The 26,762-nt window shown below is 45.0% G+C and overlaps 1 protein-coding gene across 4 annotated transcripts in view; it reads left to right on the forward strand.

The window, feature by feature from the left end:
• Positions 1-8,101: 8,101 nt before the first annotated feature.
• Positions 8,102-26,762, forward strand: part of NCALD (neurocalcin delta) — a 58,777-nt gene continuing 40,116 nt past the window's right edge. Inside the window, exon 1 of one of the 4 annotated variants that reach the window (XM_077932811.1) lies at positions 8,102-8,277. The gene's annotated coding sequence lies outside the window, so the exon portion shown is untranslated. Of the gene's footprint in view, positions 8,283-8,595; positions 8,940-9,008; positions 9,170-26,762 lie in introns of those variants that run through there. The other 3 variants (XM_028736366.2, XM_028736368.2, XM_028736367.2) reach the window with 3 other exon arrangements.

Consider the following 26,762-nt stretch of genomic DNA (forward strand, 5'->3'; position numbering starts at 1 on the left):
GAATGTTAGCCGCTTGAGACTCCTTCGGGTAGTGATAAAGCGGGCTATCAAATCCAAACTCTTCTTCTTCTCTAAGATTGTTCTTCCTACCTTCACTTTTTTATAAGCACTTGTATTAAACAACTATGCTGTCCGATTAATCACAACACTTTTTAATCCATTTTGCTTTTGGCATGTGGTCCCCAGAAGGTTGCTTACAAAGTTCTTCTTCTTCTTTGGTGATCACTCATAGCTGAATAAGATTATCTTCCATGAGCACAATCTTAACAGTGACTGTGGAGGCCAGTTCTGGATCCACATGTCCTTCCACAGTGGGGACATAGGTTTCCAGGCAGGAGTTGGTCACAGTGATGGTTTGCCAAGCAGGTTTATAGCTTACAAAGTTATATGGCCCTTGGCCATAGGAAAGTCCCCTTCATATGGTTCCCTTCCCTGGTCGTAATGGAATAACCCAACAGAACCATGAGGTTTGTGCATAGTTATCATAAACATGGAATATTATGGGGGGGGGGGGGGGAATGAGAGAGAAAAGAAAAGTGGGTGGAGAATGATACATCTTATCTGAGCTCCTTACAGCTTATATTACCCCGGAGAAGGGAATGAACAGGAGCACACCTGCTAAAGAGTGAGGAAGATATTGCAACATTTTGTTGCAACTTGTTTCTCCTATCACAGTAACACCTTAAAACAGGGCAGTTCTCATCTTTTCCAAGAAAGATTTCCAGCTACAACTCTCCCGCAATACAGCTGGTCCATAACTGTAAGTACAAATGATGGCTCATCTGAGAATAGCTCCCTGGTAACTGAAAGCAGCAGTACTATAGGCAGGAACCAAAATGGTTAGCTTGGGACTTTCCTTAAAGTGCTGTATTCATGGGGGATTACCTTCCACCTGAGTTGACTCAAACAGTCATTCCTTTATCAGAAAATATACAGCAGATGAAAAACCACGATTTTTAAAATAGCTTTTGTTTCAAAGCTTTCATGGCTTGAAACGCCTTCTTAGCTGTTTGATAAAATAGAATGCATTTTCTTAGCAAGGGTGTTCCAATACAGTGGTACCTCGGGTTACAGACGCTTCAGGTTACAGACTCCGCTAAGCCAGAAATAGTACCTCAGGTTAAGAACTTTGCTTCAGGATGAGAACAGAAATCGCGCGGCGGCAGCGGGAGGCCCCATTAGCTAAAGTGGTACCTCAGGCTAAGAACAGTTTCAGGTGAAGAACGGACCTCCAGAATGAATTAAGTTCTTAACCCAAGGTACCACTTAAGTAAGTTCTTAACCCAAGGTACCACTGTATTGTGACGGTATAAAATCTCTATCCAATCTCTTTCCAATCTCTTTATTGCAACAAATCCAGTTATGCCATTTTAGACACAATGCTACTGATAAGAACGCATTGGCTTTGGGTACAGAACACTTTGTTCACTGTGCATACCAAAAAGTTATTCTTAATAGTGGTTGTGGTTTTTTTTATAATATTTGCCCCGTCAGTTACTTTTAGTATTTGAGAGGCATGGTTATTTTATAAAGTGAAATACACACCTACAAGTTTTGTGCTTTGCATATAGAAGTAGCCAAGCTCCTATCTTTAGGTTAAGGGCACAAGGAAGGAGAAAGTGAGGAGTGGGCTGCTCAGCTGTGCAGATGGTAAAATTGTCCTTTGGTTGTATCAGTTCAGAATGTAGAACAGGAGGAGTGGAAGACACATGTCTGAATGTTCTCCCAAGCAAATTATTATTATTATTATTATTATTATTATTATTATTATTATTCACATGGAAGACTAAAAAGAATGGGGAGCAGTAGGTTTAGAACTATTCTCCATAATATCTTATCTAGATATCTATGGGACCCTCCAAGCATCCTTTCTTTTATACGTTCATGATTATTTGTGCTCACAATGATATTGAGGTTGTTATAAGCAATCCTGCTTTCAATAATATTTGTACCTGAAAACGTATCAGGGCAGACATCCTGCTTCGTTTGCAATCAGGGCATGATTTATACCTTCCTGCTGAAATCTTGGAACTGTTCATTCTACAGATTTTCCAGGGTGGGTTGTGGTGGGGTTTTTTTGGGGGGGGTGTTCCACTTTTGTTGTGCTATAGTGCAAGAGCCCCCCTCCAGTTGGCAATAATGCAGTAACACTGGAGAAGCACCACAGAAGGATATGTGGACTATCCAGTACAAATCCACCACAAGTACACTATTATTGCATCAATTGCATGCTGCAGAATTCACTTGCAAAAGGGGAAAAAAATCAGTCTGGAGGGGTCCTATCTATCTAAAACCTTTCAGGAATATTTTTAACAAATGGGGGGAAATCAGCCATGTGGTCTCCCACCTGTTTAAAATCACAGCCATTTGTAAGTACGGTAAGTAAGTAAAAATATGGGACGCGGGTGGCGCTGTGGGTAAAAGCCTCAGCGCCTAGGGCTTGCCGATCGAAAGGTCGGCGGTTCGAATCCCCGCAGCGGGGTGCGCTCCCGCTGCTCGGTCCTAGCGCCTGCCAACCTAGCAGTTCGAAAGCACCTTCAGGTGCAAGTAGATAAATAGGGACCGCTTACTAGCGGGAAGGTAAACGGCGTTTCCATGTGCTGCGCTGGCTCGCCAGATGCAGCTTTGTCACGCTGGCCACGTGACCTGGAAGTGTCTCCGGACAGCGCTGGCCCCCGGCCTCTTGAGTGAGATGAGCGCACAACCCTAGAGTCTGTCAAGACTGGCCCGTACGGGCAGGGGTACCTTTACCTTTACCTTTTAAGTAAAAATATACAGAAGCAGCAGCCAGGATGATCTTGGGGCCCAATTCCCACATATTTGTAGAGAAAAGAGATGATTCAAATGAGGGCTGCAAGAATGATTGGAATCAGTTGTTTAATCAATGGCAATTTTAACTGATTCATCGGTGAAGGTCAAATTTAATCACTGGGACTGTGAATTATCTCGCTGCCACCCAGGTTGTGTTGACTCTGTAACAAGTGGTTGTAAGCACAACTTCCGTTTCAAGGCAATCTTGCAGGGAATGCCTGCTTCAGACATGAACAAAGAGTAAAGACCACACGTCCTGCCTGCCAGACCAGCAGGAAATAGATAAAGTCAAAACACCTTGTAAGGGGGAGTAAGACAGCTTGAGGTATCAGGCGTGATCTGCCCAGCTCTCTGCCTTCAGCAAGCCTTGGGGTCTCAAATTTCAGCAGCAACCTGTGTGACACCAAAATTTGGTGCCCTCCTACCTCTCACCTTCCATTCTACATCATAGTTGTGGTGCCCCTGAGGCTCAGCACTAGGCCTGGGCGATATATCAATATATGAGAAGCATATGTATGCTGTATGATGATATGTATCAATGTATGAGAAGCAGACCGCGATATCGGTTTCACTCAGCCGTACAGTCATACCTCGGGTTACAGACAATTCAGGTTGCGTTTTTTCGGGTTATGGACACGCCAAAACCCGGAAGTACCAGAATGGGTTACTTCTGGGTTTCGGTGGTCGCGCATGTGCAGAAGCGCCAAATCGCAACCCGCGCGTGTGCAGACATGGCGCTGTGGGTTGCGAACTCTGCGGGTTGCAAACATGCCTCCCAGCAAGAGCACTAGGGCTGTCTCAGCTGGGGGGGGGGGGACATTCCCTCCCCACAGCTGAACAGCACAAACAAGCTGTGTTGTCCCAGCTTGCAAGCCTGGGTGAAACCGACTCTGCTCTCGAGGTGAGAGCTGGGGCAGTTTCACCCGCTGTCTCACAGGCAGAGGCCAATGCATCTTATTTTTTCAACTTTGCGGTGTATTGCCAACACTGCAGTGTTGAAAAGCTGATATCTTCCCAGGCCTACCCAGCACCCAGTGCGACCAAATTGCTCATGCTTCCCTAAATCTGCCTCTGCTGCCTGGCCTTGAGGAAGGGTGAGTAAAACAATTTGAGTATTGATGAGGAATTTCTCTCTGCCTGTCAGGTCGAAGAGGAGCTCCACCAGCTCCCCTGACCGGAAAAGGCGGGAGCCAGAAGAAGATAGCGCTGGACACTGAGGGAACACTGCACGCTTGCCTGACCCGGAAAAGGGCAAGCCAGAAGCAGAGGTTCGGGGCTTCCTGTTTCCGGTGGTGAGAAATGGCTGACTCCCACATGATCGGACCTCAACCGTGCCGGTAATTCAGGGTTGATATGGGGGTAATTAGCCCTGGCAGACTCACCAGGATGGGGGAGGACTGTCTCATAGACCCGCAGATCGTCCGAGATTGTCAGCTGGCATCAAGGTGCAAGCGGCAGGACCCTGGGTCCCAGAGCACGACATGGCTGGCACTCACCGATGTCATTCTCATAGCCGGAAATATCTCTTTGATAAAATGATTGGATTTGGGCAATAAACAGACATAGTCTAGACCGAAGAAGACTAAGGAAAAACCTGCTGAACTGTACAGTCCCTGGTGTTTAAGTTTAAGCTCAGACTTCAAAGAGATTCTCATCATGGCGAGTGGATTACGGAGGTGTTTGGGGTGTCTTTTGTTTCTTCTTAACAACTACAATTGGTTTTCTATGCCAAGCCTCATTAAGAAACCTTTAAAAAAAACAGAGTACATATGGACTTCTATTTATGATTAAGTATTCAGCTGCGCAGCTTTACTTAGACTTGATAAAGATAAAAGAAGAAACAAGATGGCGCTTGTTAGTATGACACAGCACGGGAAAATGAGAATTCTTCCCTTTTTTGAGGGAAGTGGGAAATACAATGGTACCTCGGGTTACAACCGCTTCAGGTTACAGACTCTACTAACCCAGAAATATTACCTTGGGTTAAGAACTTTGCTTCAGGATAAGAACAGAAATTGTGTTCCGGTGGCGCGGCGGCAGCAGGAGGCCCCATTAGCTAAAAGAACGCCCTACTCAATAAATAATAGTTAAGAGTAAAGAGGGTGGATGCAAAGGAAACTTCTTATTGTGTTAAGAATGGCTCAACCTGCTATAACTTGGTTATGCGCAAAATTAAAAGCCAGGTTGCCACACCTAGCACCCCCCCCCCCGAAGTGAGAGGCAAGGGGGAGCAAAAAAATTTTGGAAATGATTTTTATTGGTTTTACAAAATAAATCTCACAGTTAGCACATTTAAGTTTTAAAATCAAGCAAGACTCTTCAGACTTCCCTCCTCCCCTCCGTGGGTCCTTTGTATATCTAAATCAACTGCATATTATAATTCATCTGCATTATAGTCCTCCAAAATATCCAAAGTCTATGTAACATTGCAAGAGTTATTGAAAGCCTGCCAAAGAGCTCAAATGATTACAGTGTTCTTTTAAATACAATCTGTATTTGTCCCATTCTCTATTGAAGTTTTGATCCTCCCGATTTCTGATTTTTCCAGTCAGTCTCGCCATCTCTGCATAATCTAGTATTTTCATCTGCCAGTCCGTTTTTGTCGGCATCTTATCCTCTTTCCAATCAAGCGATGTAAATTTGTGTGTGTGAAATAAATAAACAAATGACAATGATCCAGGAGGCAAGTAGATGTACCCTCCCCCACCTACAAATTCCTTAATATGGCATCCCAAGATGAAGAAAATAAAACGGATATATAATGGACCACTTACACTATGGGAGGAGAATTTCTATTGGAGATTTGTAAGTAAAATTTTGTAAGTAAAATTTCCCAAAATACAGAGGGCGCATGCTGGATTTGTGCACATCGTCTGACCCAGGGGTCAGCAAACTTTTTCAGCAGGGGGCTAGTCTACTGTCCCTCAGACCTTGGGGGGGGGCAGACTATATTTTTGGGGGGGGGGGAATGAAGGAATTCCTATGCCCCACAAATAACCCAGAGATGCATTTTTAATAAAAGCACACAGTCTACTCATGTAAAAACACGCTGATTCCTGGACAGTCCGTGCGCCGGATTTAGAAGGCAATTGGGCCGGATTCGGGCCCCGGGCCTTAGCTTGCCTACCCATGAAATAGAAGGAACCCTTCTAGTAGGGAATACCTGTCTCTTTGTCAGATTCTGTTCTTGAATTTCCACTAAATTGGAATTTAACACCCCTAAACATGAATAAGGACAGTATCTGGTTCTAGGCGGAAAGACTGTTGGACCAGAAAATTCATTGGAAAAGAGTGGATCCAATGAATCCAATCAGGTTATCAAATGGCACCAACTACATTCTGAAACATAACCTTCATATCCCCAAGGAGGAAGGGTTAGAGCCAGCGGATTGGTGGTGGAACACTTAGGAGAGGTCAGAGGGAGAAGATTGGGAGGAGGGGCTGGATGCTGAAGGGGCAACAGGGTTTAGTGAGCAGGGAGAGTCGGTGACAGGGGGCAGTTCAGACTCTGAGGATGAAGCAGAGGAAGGGGGTCAAGAGGCTGCTGAAGAATCTAGGGAGTCTCTTTCTCCCACTGCAACAAGCTCCCCTCTCCCCTGGTCTCCATGAAAGCACAGAATAATGAGGAGTACAGACCAGAGGCAGACAGATACAGTTTGAGACTGCTTGGAAAACATCCAGGAGAGGAGGAACCTTAGAGAGGGTGGAAGAGTGGACTTTCAGTCCTGGCAACTGCTCCATATGGGCAAAACCTACTGGGAATTGTTGTTGAGACCACTAGGCTGAGTTGTATGTTCATTCCTTGAATAGTTAACTTCACTATCAATGCAGATCTGCTTCCTTTATTGCTGACCTGAGTCTGACTCTAGCCGTTACACATACAGTGGTACCTCAGGTTACATATGCTTCAGGTTACATACGCTTCAGGTTACAGACTCCGCTAACCAAGAAATAGTGCTTCAGATTAAGAACTTTGCTTCAGGATGAGAACAGAAATCGTGCTCCGGCAGCGTGGCAGCAGCAGGAGGCGCCATTAGCTAAAGTGGTGCTTCAGGTTAAGAACAGTTTCAGGTTAAGTATGGACCTCTGGAACGAATTAAGTACTTAACCTGAGGTACCACTGTACGTCCAGATTGCTTGATCGCGATCAGGGCCTTTTTCATCTGAAACCCCCTGGAACTGAGTTCCGGCACCTCTTTGTAGCGTACCAGCAGCTGTATAGCGGCACGGCGCCCAGGGCTGCGTGTCAGAGGCTTCGGGCTGCATGCCTTTCATGGCTTTGTGTCAGAGGTTGTGGGGCAGCGAGGCGGAGGCAACACTTTAATGTGGCCGCAGCGGGTTGTCTGTCAAAAAAAAGAGAAAAAGTGGGAGTTCCTTCACCTCTTTTTCTAGAAAAAAAGCACTGATCATGATAATACAGCATAATACTTTTGGAAAGTAAGATGCAAGCTAGTTTGTTGACATTTATCTCAAATCTCAGGTGCCTGGAATAGCATTTTTCTGAGGGCTGCCCATCATTTCATGTTCTGTACTCCTGGTACAGATACCCACACAAAAGCACATCTCATAATGTATGTGCGGCACACGTCCGTTTAAATTCTGTCAACTGAATAAAGGCCTTCTGTCGTTGTTTTAAACACATCTGAGGCTGATTATTTAATTTTAGGCTCTGCATACCTTCCTGGAAACGAAAGGTAACACACATCACTAATCACAAAGCACTAACCACCTTTAGTTCTTCCTAGTTTCATCTGATCAGGCTGTGGGACATTCTATCAATGGACGTATTTCTGAGATTTTATACCTTGCTTTTCTATCTGACGCTTTTCATTCATTTCTCTTTAGATTAACATTTATAAGCTGCTTTTCCCATTCTTTTTAGATTAACATTTATAAGCTGCTTTCCCCATCTCCCGAAAAGTGCAAAGCAAGATGCAGCAGCATAACGAAACGAAATGGGATTAAAAAGAACCCCACACACCCAATTAAACAGATGCAACATAAAAAATAAAATCTGGCTTGTAGGTTCCCGGCGGTGGGCTTTGGTCTGCCTGCCTGTTGGAAGACTTCCTCCTGGACAACATTTCTGGTCCCTTGCCGTGGAGGAGCCCGACCAGATCCCGGGACGGGTTCCAACGTGCACACACACGCGTGTGTATGTGTGTGTGTGTGTGTGACAAACGACCTATTGAAATGGCTTCCGCGCGCCGTGCTGCGGTTGCCACGACAACCAATGCTCTTTTGGTTTTGCATCGGGCCATGTGACAGCGACTTTGACGTCAGCCGGAGGCAGGCGATGTGGTGGGAGCTTGGCGAGCCGGGGGAGAGTGAGAATCTCTCCGCTGGCGGTGGAGGCTGCCGGGCTTATCTCGCTCGCTCTTGTGCGCGCTCGCCGCCGCCTGCCTGCCTGCCTGCCTGCCTGGGGCTGCCGGAGCATGGAGCACTGAAGAGCTGCCTTTCTGCACGGTGAGGTAAAGAAAGCATTAATATTATTAGTATTAGTATTATTATTGGCATTGTTCTCTCCCCGCGCGCCAGGGCAATTCCACGCCTCGCTTTCCTGCCCGCCACTATTGCGCTTGTTTCGGCCGCTTGGCGAGTTTCCCGCTAGAGGAGCCGCGGAAGAGGCGCTTCGACTTCTCCCTCCACGGACTTGAACCGGCGGCGGCGGCGGCGGAGGGAAATGAAGCGGAGGGATCCCAGGCGGGACACTTCTCCAGCCTCCCGGGATAAAGCGCGTGTGTATGTCTGGGTGGGGGAAACACGAGTTGTGTCTGGAGCCACGCTTCCGCCCAGCTTCTCCAAGGCTTTAGGTCGAGGCTTTCAGTGCGCGCTCATGAAATTGCCTTCCTGATCCGATTAAAGAGCCTGCTTTGGCCGAGGGCTCTCTTTTTACGCAGCGCCTTGGCGGCGCTTGCCCGAAGGGGGCCCCGATCCTCGGCTTCCTCTCCCAGGTTACGGGCTGGACTGCAACCTGAGCAGGGGGTTCCTCGGGAGGAAGTCCCGTTGAATGCCCTGGGAGGGAACTTCTCAGGGCGCGCAAGTGTAAGGAGGCACCACCGGCTGATGGGGAAAGGAAGGAGGTTAGCACAACAAACGCTGAGAGCTGCATTCTCTCCCCTTCTCCGGTAGGCGAGATTTTGTTTCAGTTTGCAGAAGCATCTTATATTTGCAAGGGGAAAGGGTGGTAAACAGGCTGTAAGGAGCAGGGAAGGGGGTCTCAGGAGCAGCCTGACAGCGTAATCTGAAATGTGTGCTGCTGAGATACTAGATGAAAAGTAGTGAACTATGTGGCTCTTTTCCCACTCTGCCAATCCCACTTGTAGCTTCGCCTTTCAAGTTCTTCTGCGGCGGAAAAGTAAGTTGCAAGAGCTAAAAAAAGGATACCTCAGTGGAACATTATTTTCTTCTTCTTTGAATAAGTAGAAGGCTGCTTCCTCCAGTCCCCTTTGTTAAGGGAAGGGTGGGGGAAGATGGTTGTATTGTGTGCAGAAATATTATTTGTGCAGAAATATTATTTGATAGCGGAGGATATGGCTACGATTGGATATGGGTGTTTGCCGATGTTTTCCACCTTCAGAACGTAGGAAGGCTCATGAATTAGAACAAAGATACAATGCACTGCTTGTCTCTTTCTAACCAAAAGTGTAGGGCTTTATTATTACTAGCAATAAAAGAAACCACATTTCTTTGAAAAGTCTTGTGTATCTCTACACTGCATTTGAAACATAGCTGGCAATTTAAGTGTGCATGCATGCACTAGTTAAAGGCGTGAAAGTAATGCGGTTAAACTTTTCAGGGATATGAATGAAAGCAGCTTTGAAAAAATTATTGCAAGTTATCTTGCTTTGGCGTGAAGATTTAAGTGAGAAAGCAATTGTAGATTTGATTTTTGGAGAAATAAATGCACCGTCTTTCTCAACATGCTTATGCTGAAACTTACTCAAGTTGTTGTTTTATATTAACGTGTGAATGATGTTCTTTTTTAAAACTCCATTTTCTTGTGTTTGGCTCATTTGTGAACATTGAGGGTTGCTGCCCAGCTTCCCTGCTTAGGTAAAACGTAGCTAAGCAATCTCAATGATTGCAGCTGTTTCAAAGTACCACAGGGAATGTAATTTTACTGATCTATTAAAATTCTACATGGAGTCCCTCCGGGGACAAACAAAGCCTTTTAAATGCCCCACTGTGTGTATTAATCAGTTCCTAGACTTGAAGGCAGGACTGTGAGCCCCTTTTGCCTACAAACAGTAGACCAGTTGTTCGGTTGTAGGGAAATATTGCTTTGAATAATTGCTTTCAAGTGTAGAAACTTTATACAGTAGTCTAGCCCTTTGACTTCCTGAATTGCTGCACAGTACTTGAAATCCACAGTCCTTTATTGCTTCAGAATAGCCCTGCTGGGTTGCATCCTCAGCGCTGTATTTACTCTGAAGTAGCCCTGCTCCAAAGCAGTGAGTTGTGGAACTGGAATGAATGTAGGAGTTGTAGCAACTAGCTCAACATTTATTAAACCTCAGACTTCTGGGCTTGCGGCCAGACCTTGTAAACTCACACTTTTGAATACAACCACACTCTGCATCTGAAGTTCAGTTGAGCAGATGAGTTATTTGGTTTATTATTGAAATCCTTTTTGTGGCTAGTGCACATGTATATTGTAGATTTATAGAATATCTGAAGTCCACAAAAAGGGTTCCCCTGAAACAAGGATGGGGAACCTGGTTGGGAGTTCAACACCCACCAGCCCTGACCAGTATGGACATTGCTAAGACAGGAGCTGTCATGCAACAACCTCTGGAGGGCCATAGTTTCCCCATTCTTGAAACTGAAGTGGCTGTTTATCACAACCCACACCTAATCCCAGATTGGTCCCTTTATTAGAGGACAAATGTTGTAGTAGTTGCTCACCAAGTGTTAGATTTGCTGGTTGGAAACAGAAGTAACTGTGGGCGCTTATGTTCTCAATCAGGGTTTCACAAACCTGGGTCTCCAGCTGTTTTTGGACTACAGTTCCCATCATCCCTGACCACTGGTCCTGCTAGCTAGGGGTGATGGGAGTTGTAGTCCAAAAAAGCAGCTAGAGACCCAAGTTTTGGAAACCCTGTTCTAAATCCAAAAAGTATTCAGACACCAGAGTTCTTCCACACTGCCAGCTCCTGTTGTATAATAACCCCAAGTTCCAATGGATGTTATGCAGGGGACATGGGATGAGTTTGTGATTTTTTTCAGGGTTACGACATCAGAAAGCGATGGAGTGCTGTCTCCCTGGAATGGGGGATGTCGTGATGGGGACGTCAAACCTGTTGCATGTCAACCAGTCATGCCCTAGTGAAGAAGCTAGGGAGGGGTGGGGGACCATGTTAATGGTAAAGGTAAAGGGACCCCTGACCATTAGGTCCAGTCGTGGCCGACTCTGGGGTTGCGGCGCTCATCTCGCTTTACTGGCCGAGGGAGCCGGCGTACAGCTTCTGGGTCATGTGGCCAGCATGACTAAGCCGCTTCTGGCGAACCAGAGCAGTGCACGGAAATGCCATTTACCTTCCCGCCGGAGTGGTACCTATTTATCTACTTGCACTTTGACGTGCTTTTGAACTGCTAGGTTGGCAGGAGCCGGGACAGAGCAATGGGAGCTCAGCCTGTCGCAGTGATTAGAACCGCCGACCTTCTGATCGGCAAGTCCTAGGCTCTGTGCTTTAACCCACAGCACCACCCACGTCCCATTATGTTAACCACACCTCCTTCTTTATCATGCAGCATGGCATGCTTGCTTGAAACATCTATTTTTGTTCTACTATGCCCAGTTTCAAATTTAATTCAAAAACTTCTGAATAGTGGGAACCCTGTCTGGGGGGCACCATGCATGCCATCCACGTCTCGTGTGAATTCGCCCGCTTGCGTAGTTAAGCCAAACCTGGACTATTGGTGGTGGCATGGAGCCTGTGCATGAGGCAGGGCAATCCAGATGGGCAAAACCATTAACTATATTGCAGTGTCCACATTGCAGCTTCCATAAAATGGACCAAGCCAGCTTTCACCAACCTGGTGCCCTCAAGTTGTTTTTGATTTCAACTCCCATCAGCTCTGGGTTCAATAGAGTTTGATAGGGTTTTGCCCCTTGTATCTAGATGGGGTCTGTTTGTGAGACATCATTGGAGAATAATAGACTGTCTGTCACTTGGTCAGACATGTTCCAGTGAGCTTGATCCTCCTTAAATTCTTGTTGGCAGGACTAGATGAGATCATTTCAGTATATTTCAAAAACCTAACGATGCCACTCGTGATTATTATTCATGTATAATTCAGTTTGGTTTCATTTCCATATTGGCCACCGGCTATAATAGAAATGCAAAAACGCAATGCATAACATTTTAACAAAATCCATATTTTACAGATTGTTATGAAGGGCAACGGAAGTGTCAACCAAAATTAATTGTCGTCATAGCAGCCGCAGCTTGAATTTCAATGAAAGTTGTATGAGTCGAATGTAAGCTGCTGACTTGAGCTATACTTCTTGATATCTGTTAGCTAACTAAATTAATAAGCTGATCAAAGCATGATTAAGCATGATTAAGTAGGATTAAACATGTTTGGTTTGTACTAACAAAGTAGGTGCTCTTTTTTTTGTGTGTGGAAAAACAGCCATTGTGTTGTCCTACTTGCAAGTGATTTGAAAGCAAAACTAGTCGTTTCTTTTGGCTGTGTTCACACATAACGTTAAACCATAGTTAATGTTTAATTATGTTTAACTGTGTCCCAATAAAATGAGCAGTGTCCCTACCTCATTCCTCTCCAGCTCCTCGGCTGTGCTGCACTGGGAGAACAAACCACAACTTTTGGCCTGTCACGCCGCTTGAAACTGAGCTCAGGGTTTGTTTTCCCCAAATAAATGATGAGCAGTAAGCCAACAACAAACTATGGCTACCACCTTGGAGAGACATAAACCATGAGCCCAAGTTCAGATAACAAAGACTCGTCATTTGTCGTTCATGGTGTGACCAAGATTGGGGGAGAAGAGAAATGGGGATATTATAACACTGTGTGCCAGCTCGCCGCTTGTTCATGTTGAACCATAGCTAAACATAAAATGTTAAACTTTGATATGATGTGTGAACCATTGCATAGACTAGAGATAAGAGAGCGCAACCAACCAAATGTTATGCAACCTTCATTCACTTCCATGGGCCTAAAATCCCATTAAAATGGGAGGCTGCACATTTGCAGTGTTAAATGGATTGGACTTGTAGGCTGTGCTTTTAAATTTGAATGTGCCTGTGGGGTTCTGCTGAGCACTGTTCACCTCTGCCAGCACCATATGTGTTATCAATTTCTGCATAATTCCAGCTAGTTATGGGGCTTTGTTACTGTGGCTTCTTATTGCTGCTATGATCGTACGAAACGAGCAGTGGTCATCCAGCAGGGATAGAGAGAGCTGGAACAAACCAGGCACATGGCTGCCCAGCATCTAATTATTTGAAGCTGTTGCCTTAGCATTTGACCAGTTAGTTCAACTGTGGATAAAGCTATCCCCCTCTGCTCCAATGCAATGGTGGCTCCTAGGTGTCTACATCTGTGTTCAAAGTGGGCTGGGCTGGTGGGTGGTTCTCAAAAGACTTCAGTACGGAATAACCCAAAAATTATTCTTCTTCTTTGGAGATCACTCGTAGCCGAGTAAGATTGTCTTCCGTAAACACGGTTTTAACAATGAGTCTGTAAGTGACTGTGGAGGCCAATTCTGGATCCACATGTCCTTCCACAGTGGTGACATTGGTTTCCGGGCAGGAGCTGATCACGGTGTGGATTTGCCAAGCATGCCTTCCTCTTAGCACGTTTCTCCCTTGCGTCCTGAGTTCGAGTGTCTTCAAAGCCCATGACACCTTTGGGAAAGGCTGTTCTCCAACTGGAGCGCTAGCAGGGCAGTGTTTCCCAGTTGTCAGTGTTTATACTACTTTTTTTTAGATTTGCCTTGAGACAGTCTGTAAACCTCTTTTGTTGACCACCAGCTGCTTCCCAGGTATAATAAGCACCACCATTGCACAGGACAGAAATGACTCCTGGCAATCAGATTGCTTATCATATAGAGAAACCAAGTTTGTCTGCAAGTACAGCACTGGTTCCTGCAGATTTAGTCCAGGAGGGAATGGCCATGGGATAAACTGTACTTCTCAGGGGTGGCATGTCTTGGGAGAAGAATACCACGTTGCGGTCTCCCTTCTGGTGCAGACACCACCTGGCAATTATGCAAGTATGTACCCATTTGCCTACTGTGCATCCCTGTGTGGGGACATATTGTAGAAGTCAACCCACTTGTGGCTCACCATGATTTTATAGCCTGATTTGCAATTAAGGCTGGATACTGTAGAGTTTCTTGTAGTTCTTCAGTGGGATAGACTCCCCCCCCCCCCCCCAGTTTATTTTATAAATACCAGGGCTTGCTGTTTTGGCAAAATATTGAGTACTTAAGGAAGCTGGCTATTGGACCATTTAGCTCAGTGTTGTCTGCACTGATTGACAATAGCTTTCCAGCATTTCGTACAGGGGTTCCTCCCACCCCAGCCTTCCCTTGAAATGTCTGGGGTTGAAAATATTTTGAGGGAAAATATTTGCTTCTCCACAGAACTGCAGCCCCCTGGTCTTATCTAACAGGGTTCTGAAGTGTGGGCACACTTCTCACACATATGGTGAAAGCTATATATCCTTGTTAACCCTGCTTTTAATTTTTGCCTTCAACTGCATAATCATTCGCATCAGTGGAGTCACAAAATAATGTTATATTTAATGATTTTTTATGTCCGCATGTTTCTGCGCATTTTGGGGAGGAAGCTGTGCTGCTGAGAGTCCATGGCAAAGACCTGTTAGCTTGCCAAAGCCCATACTCCAGACCTCTGAGGTGGTCAGCTGTATATCATGCTCTCTGCCACAGGGCTGTGCAACTCACCAGAGTGCTTTAGGCCTCTTCACCGAGAGTGGTTCTGAACATTATGAAATAGCAAGTGAGGAGGAGGAATTTGTATCCAATTTTTAATTCATTACTTACTTATTTACGATACTGTATTTGTAGCCCAGTCTTCATTGAACATTTCCTGTCCCAGAGTGGGAAAGCAAAGTAATAAAAATAAACCAAGATACAAAAAAAGATACAAAAATTACCAAATCATATAAGCAGGTCCAATAAATAACATATTAGCAGTTTTGTCCTAAGATAAACAAGCAAAACCACGACAACAAGCATTAAAATTCCCAGTTCAGATACCTAGGTGAGAACACACACACACACACACACACAGACACACACACACGATTCAAGCGGATTAAGCATCTGGCACTCTTAGCAGCAGTTCCCACCCTGTTTTCCCCTCACGGCAGCCCACTCACTTCCCCTCTGCCTCTCACATTAACAGGGCCCCACTCTGTGGCAACAGACTACCGGTAAATCTGGCTCCTTTTGCACTACACTGTTAAAGCAACATCATACAACTATAAACAGCCATGTCTTCCCTCGAAGAATCCTGGGAACTGTGGATTGTTAAGAGTGCTGAGAGTTGTTAGGAGACCCCTTTCCCCCCCCTCCCCCGAGCCACAATTCCCAAAGTAGGTTAATAGTCAATCCCTCACCCCAAGGAACTCTGGCATAACAAAAGGATTAAATTTATTTATTTATTTCTTGAATGCAAAAAACCCCTCGTGCATTGACTTAGTGCACCAGCAAACATTACTTGGGGCAGGATTCTCCCCTTCCCCCCACACCTCCAAAATTGGCAGGGGGACCCCCATATCAGTGTGTGGGGAGAGAGGAGGAAGAATTCTTCCCTCTGGCAAGCTGATATGCTTGCACATGCAGAATGTCTGCAATAGCGTGACGTTGAATTTCACTTGGTCACTATTCTGTGACATATTGGTTGGTCCTACCAAAGGGGTTACACTATTGAGGATTCTGGGTTGCCCCCTTCTATGGACCATCACGGCTGTCTCTGCATTCCCCAGATAAAAACACGGTCCTCCCCCACCTTTCTATGTGGCTTTCTTGGCATTATTTATTCCACAGGTTACACAAGGATTTGGCACGTGTCCCTCCCATTAGTCTTAATTCGAGGTGCACGTGCCAATCCTTTGCACGCACTCTGGGATGAATCTGCCTGCTTCACATATCACCTCTTTTTATCCATGGAGATGACAGAGTCTTAGTCATCATTATAAGAGACACGGAGCATGGTTTATAGTGCTTTCCCTTAAATAAAATATCGGCCAACAAAACAAAAAAACCCCATCATGAAATCTCACCTGCTCTCATACATTAAAACCAGATAGAATTTGCAAACAGGCTCAAATTCTGAACGTAGTCGAGCTGGTTATTACTGTGCTTTGTTTAATACCTGTATGCGTGTGATGACCTTTGATGGGGGAGGTCAGTGGCAATAAATAAAACGTCAGTCTGGTTTCTCAGCTACATAGGAAGCTGTCTTTATACGAAGTCAGACCATTGGTACTGTATAGCAGTGGCTTTCGTTGGATTTCAGACAGGAGTATTTCCCAGCCTTGCCTGGAGATTCAGGGATTGAATCCAGGGGCTTCTGCAGCTTCAGCCTTTCTGCAAATAGCACAAGTAACCCGCACATTTGTGCACCGGTATGGAGCAGGACTTCAAAGTACCACCATGTGATGTATAGAAAGGTCTCACATTCAGTGTGCTTGGCCTGAATTAAGGGGTGAAAGGCGGTGTGAGTTAAGAGTTTCAAATGGCTCAATAGGGCCCTGTGGGGATCTGCAACCATGTGTACACAATGTATCATCTATGTGTTGTTGTTTAGTCGTTCAGTCGTGTCCGACTCTTCGTGACCCCATGGACCAGAGCACGCCAGGCACTTCTGTCTTCCACTGCCTCCCGCAGTTTGGTCAAACTCATGTTTGTAGCTTCAAGAACACCATCCAACCATCTCATCCTCTGTCGTCCCCTTCTTCTTGTGCCCTCCATCTTTCCCAACATCAGGGTCTTTTCCAGGGAGTCTTCTCTTCTCATGAGGTGGCAAAATTATTGGAGCCTCAGCTTCAGGATCTGTCCTTCGAATGAGCACTCAGGGCTGATTTCCTTGTTTTAAGGAAATCATCTATGTAGTTTTATATATATTTTAAGAAGAAGCCTTTCGATAATATTTTTGTTGAGCTTGCAAAGGCAGTCGGTTCCGTACTTAGTTGCACCTGTTTCATTTATTGCTTTTTCTAATAAGTGTGTAACTAGACTGTTATAAGGAAACATAATTTTAACAAGTGTAACTTAGCATACCAGGAGAATGAAAGGAATCTAATACTTTTTTGGAGTTTTAAAAAATGAGCAGATATTTGACGCCCTTCACCAACCAGTTTTAACCACAACCGGACCTCTGTGGAGTTTGCAACAATCAAGACTCACTTTATAAATCAATCCCAGATGTAATTCATTTGGCATTCAGTCATTACCTCATGGTCTCTTGGAACCCCAAGTACAAAAATTGAACCCCAGAATATTTTTGGTTTTCATCTCCTCAGGAGACTGTTCTGCAGAAGTCTCTGCTGTGACAGTTGATTGCTGCAACAGATTATTAGGAAAAGTGTCTGTTTGAGCTGTATTCTTGGCTGCAGTTTAACAGAGCAATACCATTATGCCAAGGCAGGAGGGAATTGCATTGTTAGTACATTGATGAAAGGGCTGCCATATCCCATACATGCCCAGGGGAAAACTAGAAAAGACCAAAACAACCATCTGCCATCCCTGGAAACTTCACCAGTGCCCACCAATCAGGAGTTATGCTGGCAATGAGGTCACACATAGTGGGAATCAGTTAACTCCTTCCTTCCTTCCTTCCTTCCTTCCTTCCTTCCTTCCTTCCTTCCTTCCTTCCTTCTTTCCTTCCTTCCTTCCTTCCTTCCTTCCTTCCTTCCTTCCTTCCTTCCTTCTATATAATGCTTAACACTCTGCTCTCTAAGCAATACACAATGGATTTCAAAATATAAGATCAGTTAAAACTAACCACAAAATCAGAAAAGCTTGCTTAAGATGCCTGCCGATTTTTAATTTTTTTTTTTTAAGTCTTCACCAAGTGCCTAGAAGTTTAGTTGGGAGGAGGTGTCTCTCTCATTTCAGCTGGGTGGGAGTTCCACAGAACTGAAACCACAAGACAGAATTGCACAGCATCCTGGCTCTGTACATCTGAGCCAAGTCACTGACTGTGACTCTCCCGAAGACCTCAGTGACTGGTCAGGCATACAAGGAATAAAGCAGTATCCCAGGCCCAAGTTGTTTAGGACCTTGTAAATTAATTCAAGAACCTTGAACTTGGCCAAGAAGATTAACGTGCTGGAGACTCCTATTTTGAGTCTCCCTGCAGCAAGAGAGGAGGAAGTCCCCCTTCAATGCCACACTAAAGCCTATCGACAGGACGACACCATGAATCTCTAACCTGGCTCCCCTTGCAGCCCCTCCGCCCTGGCCATCCATGTAACCACTCGCTGTTTCGCCTAACAGGCCAGCCCAACCACCAGTGGTGAGTCCCACCAGCATGACTGAAGTGTTCTGCTGATGAGCTGTCTTGGCAATGGCCAAGAAGTTTGGTATCTGCTTCTGCCAAATCCACCTCAGCTGGTGGGTCTTGAGTATAGCGTTTCATCTCCCTAAACAGTAGGGAATAAAAACTGACGTTAGAAGATCAGCAATTTTGCAATCATTTTATACCCATCCAATAATTTTATGTAGTCAGATTTGCATTTCAGACAGAGATATGTTATGGAAATATAATTAGAAACCGGAGCTCAAGGATGATGGAATGTAGCATTTCCCAGAGGAAGCCTTGTGGAGAAGCATCTCTCATCATAATACGGGCTGAAATTCTATAGTTAGAGGAAAGGAATGTGCTCTTATGGTATTCCTTTCTTTTATGTGATCTCCCTGTTTCTTTTGGCTGGCTTATCTTCATTCTTTGGGTAAACTTTACATCCACAAAATCATTTATATAACATTCAAGATCCCCCTTCCCATAGTGGCATTCACCTTGATGTTTGTGACAGGATTTCAGTTGTCGCTATATACAGGTAGGTAGCCATGTTGGTCTGCCGTAGTCAAAACAAAATAAAAAAATTCCTTCCAGTAGCACCTTAGAGACCAACTAAGTTTGTTATTGGTATGAGCTTTCCACACGAAATTTTTTTTATTTTGTGTTGGAGATTGTTAGGAGTTTGACTAGCAGCCTGATTTTAGCAGCTGTCTGAATACAACTGAACTATTACAATCTTTCCCAGATTTTGCTTTGGTGCAGTGGTTACTCACTTGTGCATTATCTAGACCGGGAGCGGGGGCAACGTGGTTCCTTCAAGATATTGATGGCCTACAAATCCCACCATTTCTGACCATTGGCCATGTTGACTGAGGCCGATGAGAGTTGTAGCTCAACAGCTTCCAGAAGACACTCAGTTTGTGGATACATTGCAAGTGGGAGAAGGAGCTCTCAGAACTCAGGAAGTACAGAAGTAGTTTGGAAGTTGCTGCATTAGTGCCATGGGTCTGCGCCAGCTGATACATGTAATGTTGCCCTGGGCAAGCTGGAAAGTGGATTTGTGCATGCCTGGTCATATGTATATTAGGGCTGGGCAATATCTGGTTGTCAACATTGTGATATATCACCAGCTAAACATCGCGATATACCAATATATCGCAGTGTCTGACATAAGGATGCTATATAGAGGCACTGGCTGGCTTCACGGCTTTCCCCACATTGTGTTTTTTGCACAGCACACACACACATCATGATTCACAATATATTGCCAGGTCAAAAATTATGAAACCGATTTCACAATAGGGACTTCAAATCGATTTTGGATGATATATCGCCCAAATGTATACAGTTGCTGCATCAGGCAGAGAGAACAATTTGCATGAAATAAATATAGAGCAGCCCTGCCCAACTTCTGACCTCCAGTCCTGAATTCAGCCCATCTGCTATGTGCCTTCTCTATGATTTTACAACTCCTCTATGCTTATGCTCATGCTTGCTCCAAGTGCTGGGCTGATAACACTGTAAGATTACCAAGCCCCATACATGGCTGCTGAGCTATGTACAGACTTTTGGGTCAAGAGCTGGGTGGGCCTGGGATAGCAGATGCATAAAGTTATCTGCCAGTTTGGACTCCTTGGAAAACCCTGCCTTGAGTAAACATGGGAGGGCTATGGGCCGATGGATGTGAAAACCTGATGTTGCAATTGGTATGCTTGCACAGAATGGCATTTTATCTTTTCTGCAGTTGTGCTATATTACTTTTCTGGGCTGAAATCCGACATGAAACGTAAAGCTAACTGAAATACACAAGAAAGCAGCCCAAACTTCTATAGCTTTTCAGTGAGTTGCAAATGTACAAATAGCTCAATGCTTTCTTCCTGGGAATGTTTAAAATAGAAACATTCTATTTATTCCAGAGCTCAAAAAACAGTGGTGAACTCCAAACATAATAGCTCTAGCAGGTGCTGCTGAGGAACTAAGTATTTGCTTCATGGCCTACGTGATATTTTTTTTTAACAGTGGGAATCTGAAATGACACCATTAATTATAGGTATCAATTATATTATATAATTAGGCAAGGATGTAAAACAATTCCAGTTGCCAGCCCTTCTGTTGCTGAGTAGAAGATGGAAATGTTGAATCTAGATCATCGCTGAATTTTTGGAATTTAGGATTCTTTCTACTAGCAAAGGCAGAGTCATGGAAACAAATGTTCTGAACCAACTGGCAGGTGTTTTTTGTTTTTGTTTTAATAATAAAAAAAAGAGTTTTAGAATTTTCAAATACTCCCCAGGAAGTTGAGCCCTTGAAATATTTCCTTTCGAATAAAGAAATCCCTCCTGAGCTTGTGTTTCCAGTGTTCGAAACTCCCATTGTTCTAGGCTCATTTTGTGACACGGAATTTCATTCGCTCGAGCAGTTTCTGAGTTCTGAGTGCAGTGCTGCACCTAAGATTTCAGATTAAAACTGCAGAGTGGAAGGAAAGGAGGACCTTTTTCTGCCTCCCCACTTCCAGCTACTCTCTGAAGGCTGGAGAAGAGACTCCCTTAAGAATATTAGTGGGGTGGGCAGGGGAAGGACTAGACCATGTGAAAAATGAACATAATATTTAAGCTGCAGTTCATTCATTTTCAGCTTTGTATTCTTCTTATAAAAAAGCGCACCTAGACATTCCGTTGTTGTGCCCATAACCTAAGTTTAAGGTGCTGTTTAGCTCCTAGCTTTCATATCTCGGTTTCTAACACTGTGTGTTGCGTAATAAATTCACATTGCCAGTTCCATGTTGTTGGAGAAATGGAAGCTGAGGTTGTTGATGCGTTCTCCAACTCATTTGTGCACCATCCATTCCTCTGTTCTTTTGTGTGGAGCAACAGCTGCGTAACAGGGTTCTCTCAATCACTGGCTTTGCCGTTTGGGTTAATGCAAGTCCAATTAGCGCAATTATATTTCGGCAGTGAAGCTAGACTCTGCCTTCTGTCAAGGCCTTCCCCGCCCTCATCACAGTTGTTTGACGGGTCACTGAGAAACCATTTTGACCTCGTTGATATATTCTCATTGACAAGCTGGTTTGTGTTTTTTATACATGGTCTCTTATGGCCAAGGTCTTCTTCAAGGAAGAAAAATGGTTGGCCTTTTGTAAGAAACCTGAGCCCTGTTCATTTGTTTGAAGAATGTGTGTAAGCGGGACTTTCCCCCCCCAGCTAGAACGTGCCAGAGCTCAGTTCTGACACCCCTCAGGTAGGCATCATTGTCATTATGAGAGAACAAGGGAGGCATTCATTGTGAGTTCCTGCACCTCTTTTTCTAGAGAAATAGGACTGTGTGGAAGTATAAAGTTTGAAGGGGATGTGATGCTTCATGTGCCAGCCTTGCTCCCAAGATCTCCATCTTCACCGATGGTGCCTATGACCTTCATGCATTGAACAGGAATGTCTGAAGGAGGGTTTCCTTTGTTTGGGTGGACATGCTTGCAGTCCTCCCCCTATAATCGGAAACCCTACATTGTATGGGTTCCCAGTCACATGGAGGATTCTTAGCACATCCAGCCAAATCCACAAAGAATCCCCCTTCATCTTTCCACTCACTGTGGGACGTTCAGGGTGGCGCCAGTGAGGACAGAGTCCCTGGGGGGCAGTAGGAGCTTGTGTGGTGAGGGCAGAGCTGTACCTGACACTGGTGTCGATGCAACTTACCTGGATGAAGCTGAGATGGGACAGGGTGGCAGTGAGATCAAAGATCCTTGATTGGCACTGTGATAAAGCCAGTCTACCACTCCTGCCAGGGCACCCAGGCATCCCCAAACCTGCCACCATCCCCAGCACCAACCAGGCAACCTGTAACAATGCCGGTGTTGGGAAGGTGGCTCTGTCTCATCATCCAGGCTGCTACTGATCGTGCACAGAGATAGGCCCACTTCCCTTCCCAACTCTATGCCCCCCCTATGACCACATCCTTTGATGAAAAGTCTCCTACTGAAAGCCGGCTCATGCAATGCTTGACTTTATTCCAAACCACTTGGGTTTTGGTTTGTCAGCTAGGCTCGAACTGGTTCATAGCGATTGGTTGCATGAATAAAAGTTTGTTATATTTGCCTCCCAAAGCAATAAGGGAGGCAAAGGCTCAGCCCTCAGGTTTGTGAACTAAGAAGAAGGCAGAAAACAGAAAGGGAAGGGGGGGGAGTAAAGGGGAAAGGTAGGTGAAGATGATCAGTTTGGCAGTGCCTGGATGAAGTAGTGAGTTGTATATAGACATTTGGCTTGTAGCCTCTTGGGACCTGGCTGATATTCCCTTGCTGGTTGTTTTTGCTTGTATGGAAGCATGAGCCATACCTGGTGTCCTTGGTCCTCTGTCCAGAATGTTCTTCCCATCAGACTGGGATGCAGCCAGAAGCATCTTGACTGTGCAGGTGGAGCCAGTGTGTTAGCTTCTCAGCAGCTCTTTACTGGGAGGGGACAGGTTGAAATTGCAGGGAGAACGGCGCGGATTGGATTGGCTCAGCTGATCTGCCCACCCTGACCTCTCCACCACCTCCCCTCTTCCCCTCGTGGCAAACAGCAGCAACACTATGGTTGACACACCCTCTCTCATAGCCGCTTCTGCCTTGCAAGGCTGAAAATAGTTTTATTTGCAAGTGGGGGTGGGATAGTGTTCCATGGTGCATTAAATCACTATTGGGTTTTCCAAGAGCACCTGAGCACTGATGTAAAAATCTGTAAAATCTCTATAGCTGATCGCCTTCTGCCTCAATATGGGATATACGGAGGCTCCAGGGCGCATTTTCACACCTTGCTGGATATATTCTTTGCCAACCTTTCCTTTGTTCTATGAGATTGAACTACAAGCACCATGGTTTCATTAAGGACTGTCTTGTTTCTTTATCTATTGATGGTTTATACCCATCTTTAGATCAGGCGACTCTCAACAATACAAAGCAAACAATTAGAAATGGATATGCAGCCCAGCATCTTTCCCACCGTACATTTAAAGCACAAAGCTACATATCCCAGCCCCCTGAAGAAACCTACAGTTCCCAGGATTCTTTGGAGGAAGGCATGTGCTTTAATTGTATACGTGGATGTGACCTGCCTCCCTTCAGCTCTTTGGTCCCAGGGCAACGGGCAGTTGGAGGAGAATATTCATAGAATCATAGAATTGTAGAGTTGGAAGGGATGAGCTCCCTGCAATGCAGGAATATTTTGCCCAACATGGGGCTCGAATCCATGACCTGGAGATTTAAGAGTCTCATGTTCTACCAACTGAGCTATCAAGGTGGAATTTCTGGCAGAGAAAAGGGAAGTCAAGCTCCCCACAGCTGCTCTGTCTCTAGCTGATGAATAGGGTCTGGCCGGTCTTCTCCTTGCCTTGATGTTCTTTCTGGGAGGCCAGTGGTTCAGTCTCCCAGTGGACATTAGATCTATGACACAGGGATGGAGCCAGAGTGTGTTTTCCTTCAGATCAGTATCAGATTTTCTTTCATGCCCAAACTTAGACCCTTTGTGAAATGCTTTACCTAGTTTTCTGTTTCTTCTTACTCTTTGGTGTGGGTGTGGTATTTATTTGTTTACAGCATTTATGACCCCCACCCTCTAGCCAAAAAGACTCTCAGAGTAGCCTTAAAAAAACTGTTCTAAGGTGGTCCTTACCCAGGCTCACAATCTTAAGAGAAATGACACATGAGGAAAAAGGAACAGGAGGGAGAAGGGAAAACCAGGCTCAAGCACAGTTTAAAGTGGCAGTGCTTAATGTTATGGGCAAAGTCAATTGCAGTTCCGACTGTCCTGCCCTTGATAAAGAGCAGTCCCTCCCCGAAGCACTTGCCCCCACAGAGCAGATCCAGGAGCATTGTTGGTGACAACAGGGCAGCTCCTGCCCCATAGTTCTTCCCTCTGACAGCTGACTTGATGGCAGTTACAATAGTCACAGGAGAGGGCTTGTTCTTGGAGGCAACCTCCTGCAGAGCAGCTGTCTTACCTATATTGAATTGTATTGTTTTTGTGGTGGCGAAACCTGTGACTGATGGCTTGACCTGGTACCTGCTGTAATGTCACAGAACCTTCATGAATATTCCTGCTTCTCAGTGTTATCGGAATGTTTGTGTTTGGATTCTGTGAGGAGAAGTTGTCAGTTTGGCTGGGATTAAAACTCCTTCAAAGCCCATGGGACTTAAATCTGATTGTACCTCCTATGAAAAAAGCCACGGCCCTCTTTCTTTTGTTTTTGTTCTTACCTTTACCTTGTAGCTTCAGGTCATTCTAGGACTGGGTGGTGGTGCTAAAACATCTTAGAAATGGGGGATGTAAAAGATAGCACCAGCACATTCATTTACATATAATTAGCATACTTAATGGAGACATTTATCATGTATCATGGTTGGCTCTTTTCCCAAACATGTTTCTACCTGTGGTTTCAATGCAGGCGTATACAGAGGAGTTTTATTAGTTTTGTTTGAAGATCACTTAATCTTATTTCCCTCTGTTGTGGTAAAGGGCACTCTTCAGGTGTTCTTCTTTATTGTTCTAAGGATCCACTTTAAGGAGGAAGCAAATACAGAAACATGAGCAAAGGCAATTAAATAGTATCACACCCTTTTGTACTTTGTAGTTGTTCTACAGAAGACTATTTTTAAACTTGTTGCCGTGATAGGTGTGTTTTATTCCGTAAAGACAAGGACCCAGTTCCTCATTGTCCATTCTATTGATGTCATATAGACTCGCACTACTTTGTGCGCAACTTGGTCTAACATATATTACAACAAATGACAGGGCCAATGCGTAATCTGCTGTTCTGTTTTGGCAGCGCTTGCATGTCTCTCTCTAATAAATCAGTATTTGAGTTCACAGTGAGGTGCATGATGTTATTTGCCAAAGTAGTCGCACCAGTACGTAGCTGCCCCATCTACATTCCTGGAAAAATATGGTCTTCTCTAATCATAACAAAAGGTTAAACAATGAGAGCCCAAGATAATGGTATGTAGGGAGAGTGGGCTCACCACCAAGCTCAGTCTCCCTTCAGCCAGCCTCTGCCTGCCTGCCTTCCTATTTACAACCAGAACAGAGAGTGGCACTGCCGGTTATTTCTTTCTCCTTAGTCTAAGTGTTGCAGTGGTAGAACTGAATAGGAAGGAGGTTGGGAACCAATTCAGAATTAGTTGGCTCTGCCTGTCATTGTGTCATGGGGGCGTGTGGATCAGTAATCACACAGTTGAAAGATGGAGTTAACTTTTTATTAGCAAAACCACAATCTCCATAGACTTGGTTGAGTGTCAGGCCTAATGAGCAGAGCAGATCATTCCCAGTGGTGGTCCTCCATGAAAATCAGTTGCATAGACTGAAAATCTTCCTCCTCACAGCTGTGTAAATCCTTTCCTCTCAAGGCCTTTTCCAAACAATTGGAAACCATGCCTGTGTGTAGCCTCTGCTCTGCCCTTTTCATGCCTCTTCTGGTATGGGAAACCAGTAGTGAAGGCACCTTGTCACAGCAGGAGGGGGAGACACTCATGACTCTTCACCAGCCAAACTCATGTCTGCCTCTTGGCCTCCCAATCTCCTGCTTCAGCTTCAGCTTCTGCCTCTGATTCTGGACTTCTCTCTGCCACATACTCTTCCCTGCTCTCTAAGCCCCGTTACCTCTTTAGCTTCCAACACTGCCTCCTTCCAGTCTTCTCCCTCTGACCACTCATCATTGTCCCACCACCACTCCCCAGGCCCTGAGCCTCCTCCTTCTGAGGCTTCCCCAGCTGGTTCCTCCTACTATCCCTCTGCATCCAACCAGTCCATGATGCGTTGACACTGACTGCATCTGTGGCTGGGCTTCCTACCTTCTGCCTTATGAGTGCCAGTGGGCACCAGATGCCACTGCCAGACCCAGAGGGCACAAATTCCAGCCATGTTCTGAAACCCAAGCTTTAAAAATATTAAATTTGCCCCCCTCCCCTTTAAAATTAAGTTGTTTGCAGTAGCTGCCCTGGGAATGATGGCAATTTTGGAAACAATACATGACAGTGATACATTTGATAATAAAACCTAGTCATCTGCCCTTCTGTTTCATTGGTGTGTTAGTACACATTGTTCTTCGCAAATTAAATTTAGCTGAGGCCTTTCTGTTAAGCTGACAGTATTAACCAACTTGCAAATGATTCACTGTCCATCATTCACTATTCCTTCTTAATTAAGTGTGCCTGCTTTTGCAGGTGGACATTGTTGTTGTTGTTGTTGTTGTTGTTGTTGTTTATATCATACTGGTCCTAATTCACAAATGTTAACAAAATGATTGTGTGCTCTCTCTCCCTGCCTCAGTATGGTGATAGTTTGCTTCTTCTTTCAGTACTTCTTCTAAGGCTAAGCAGTGACACCTTGGGAGGTAAATATTAGAGATTTCCATAATAGGCTCTGGGGCAGGGAAAGTACTCATTGGCTTGAGGGGGGGGGAGTA

This window comes from Podarcis muralis, chromosome 8 (genome assembly GCF_964188315.1).
Source record: "Podarcis muralis chromosome 8, rPodMur119.hap1.1, whole genome shotgun sequence".
NCBI classification, from domain to species: domain Eukaryota; kingdom Metazoa; phylum Chordata; class Lepidosauria; order Squamata; family Lacertidae; genus Podarcis; species Podarcis muralis.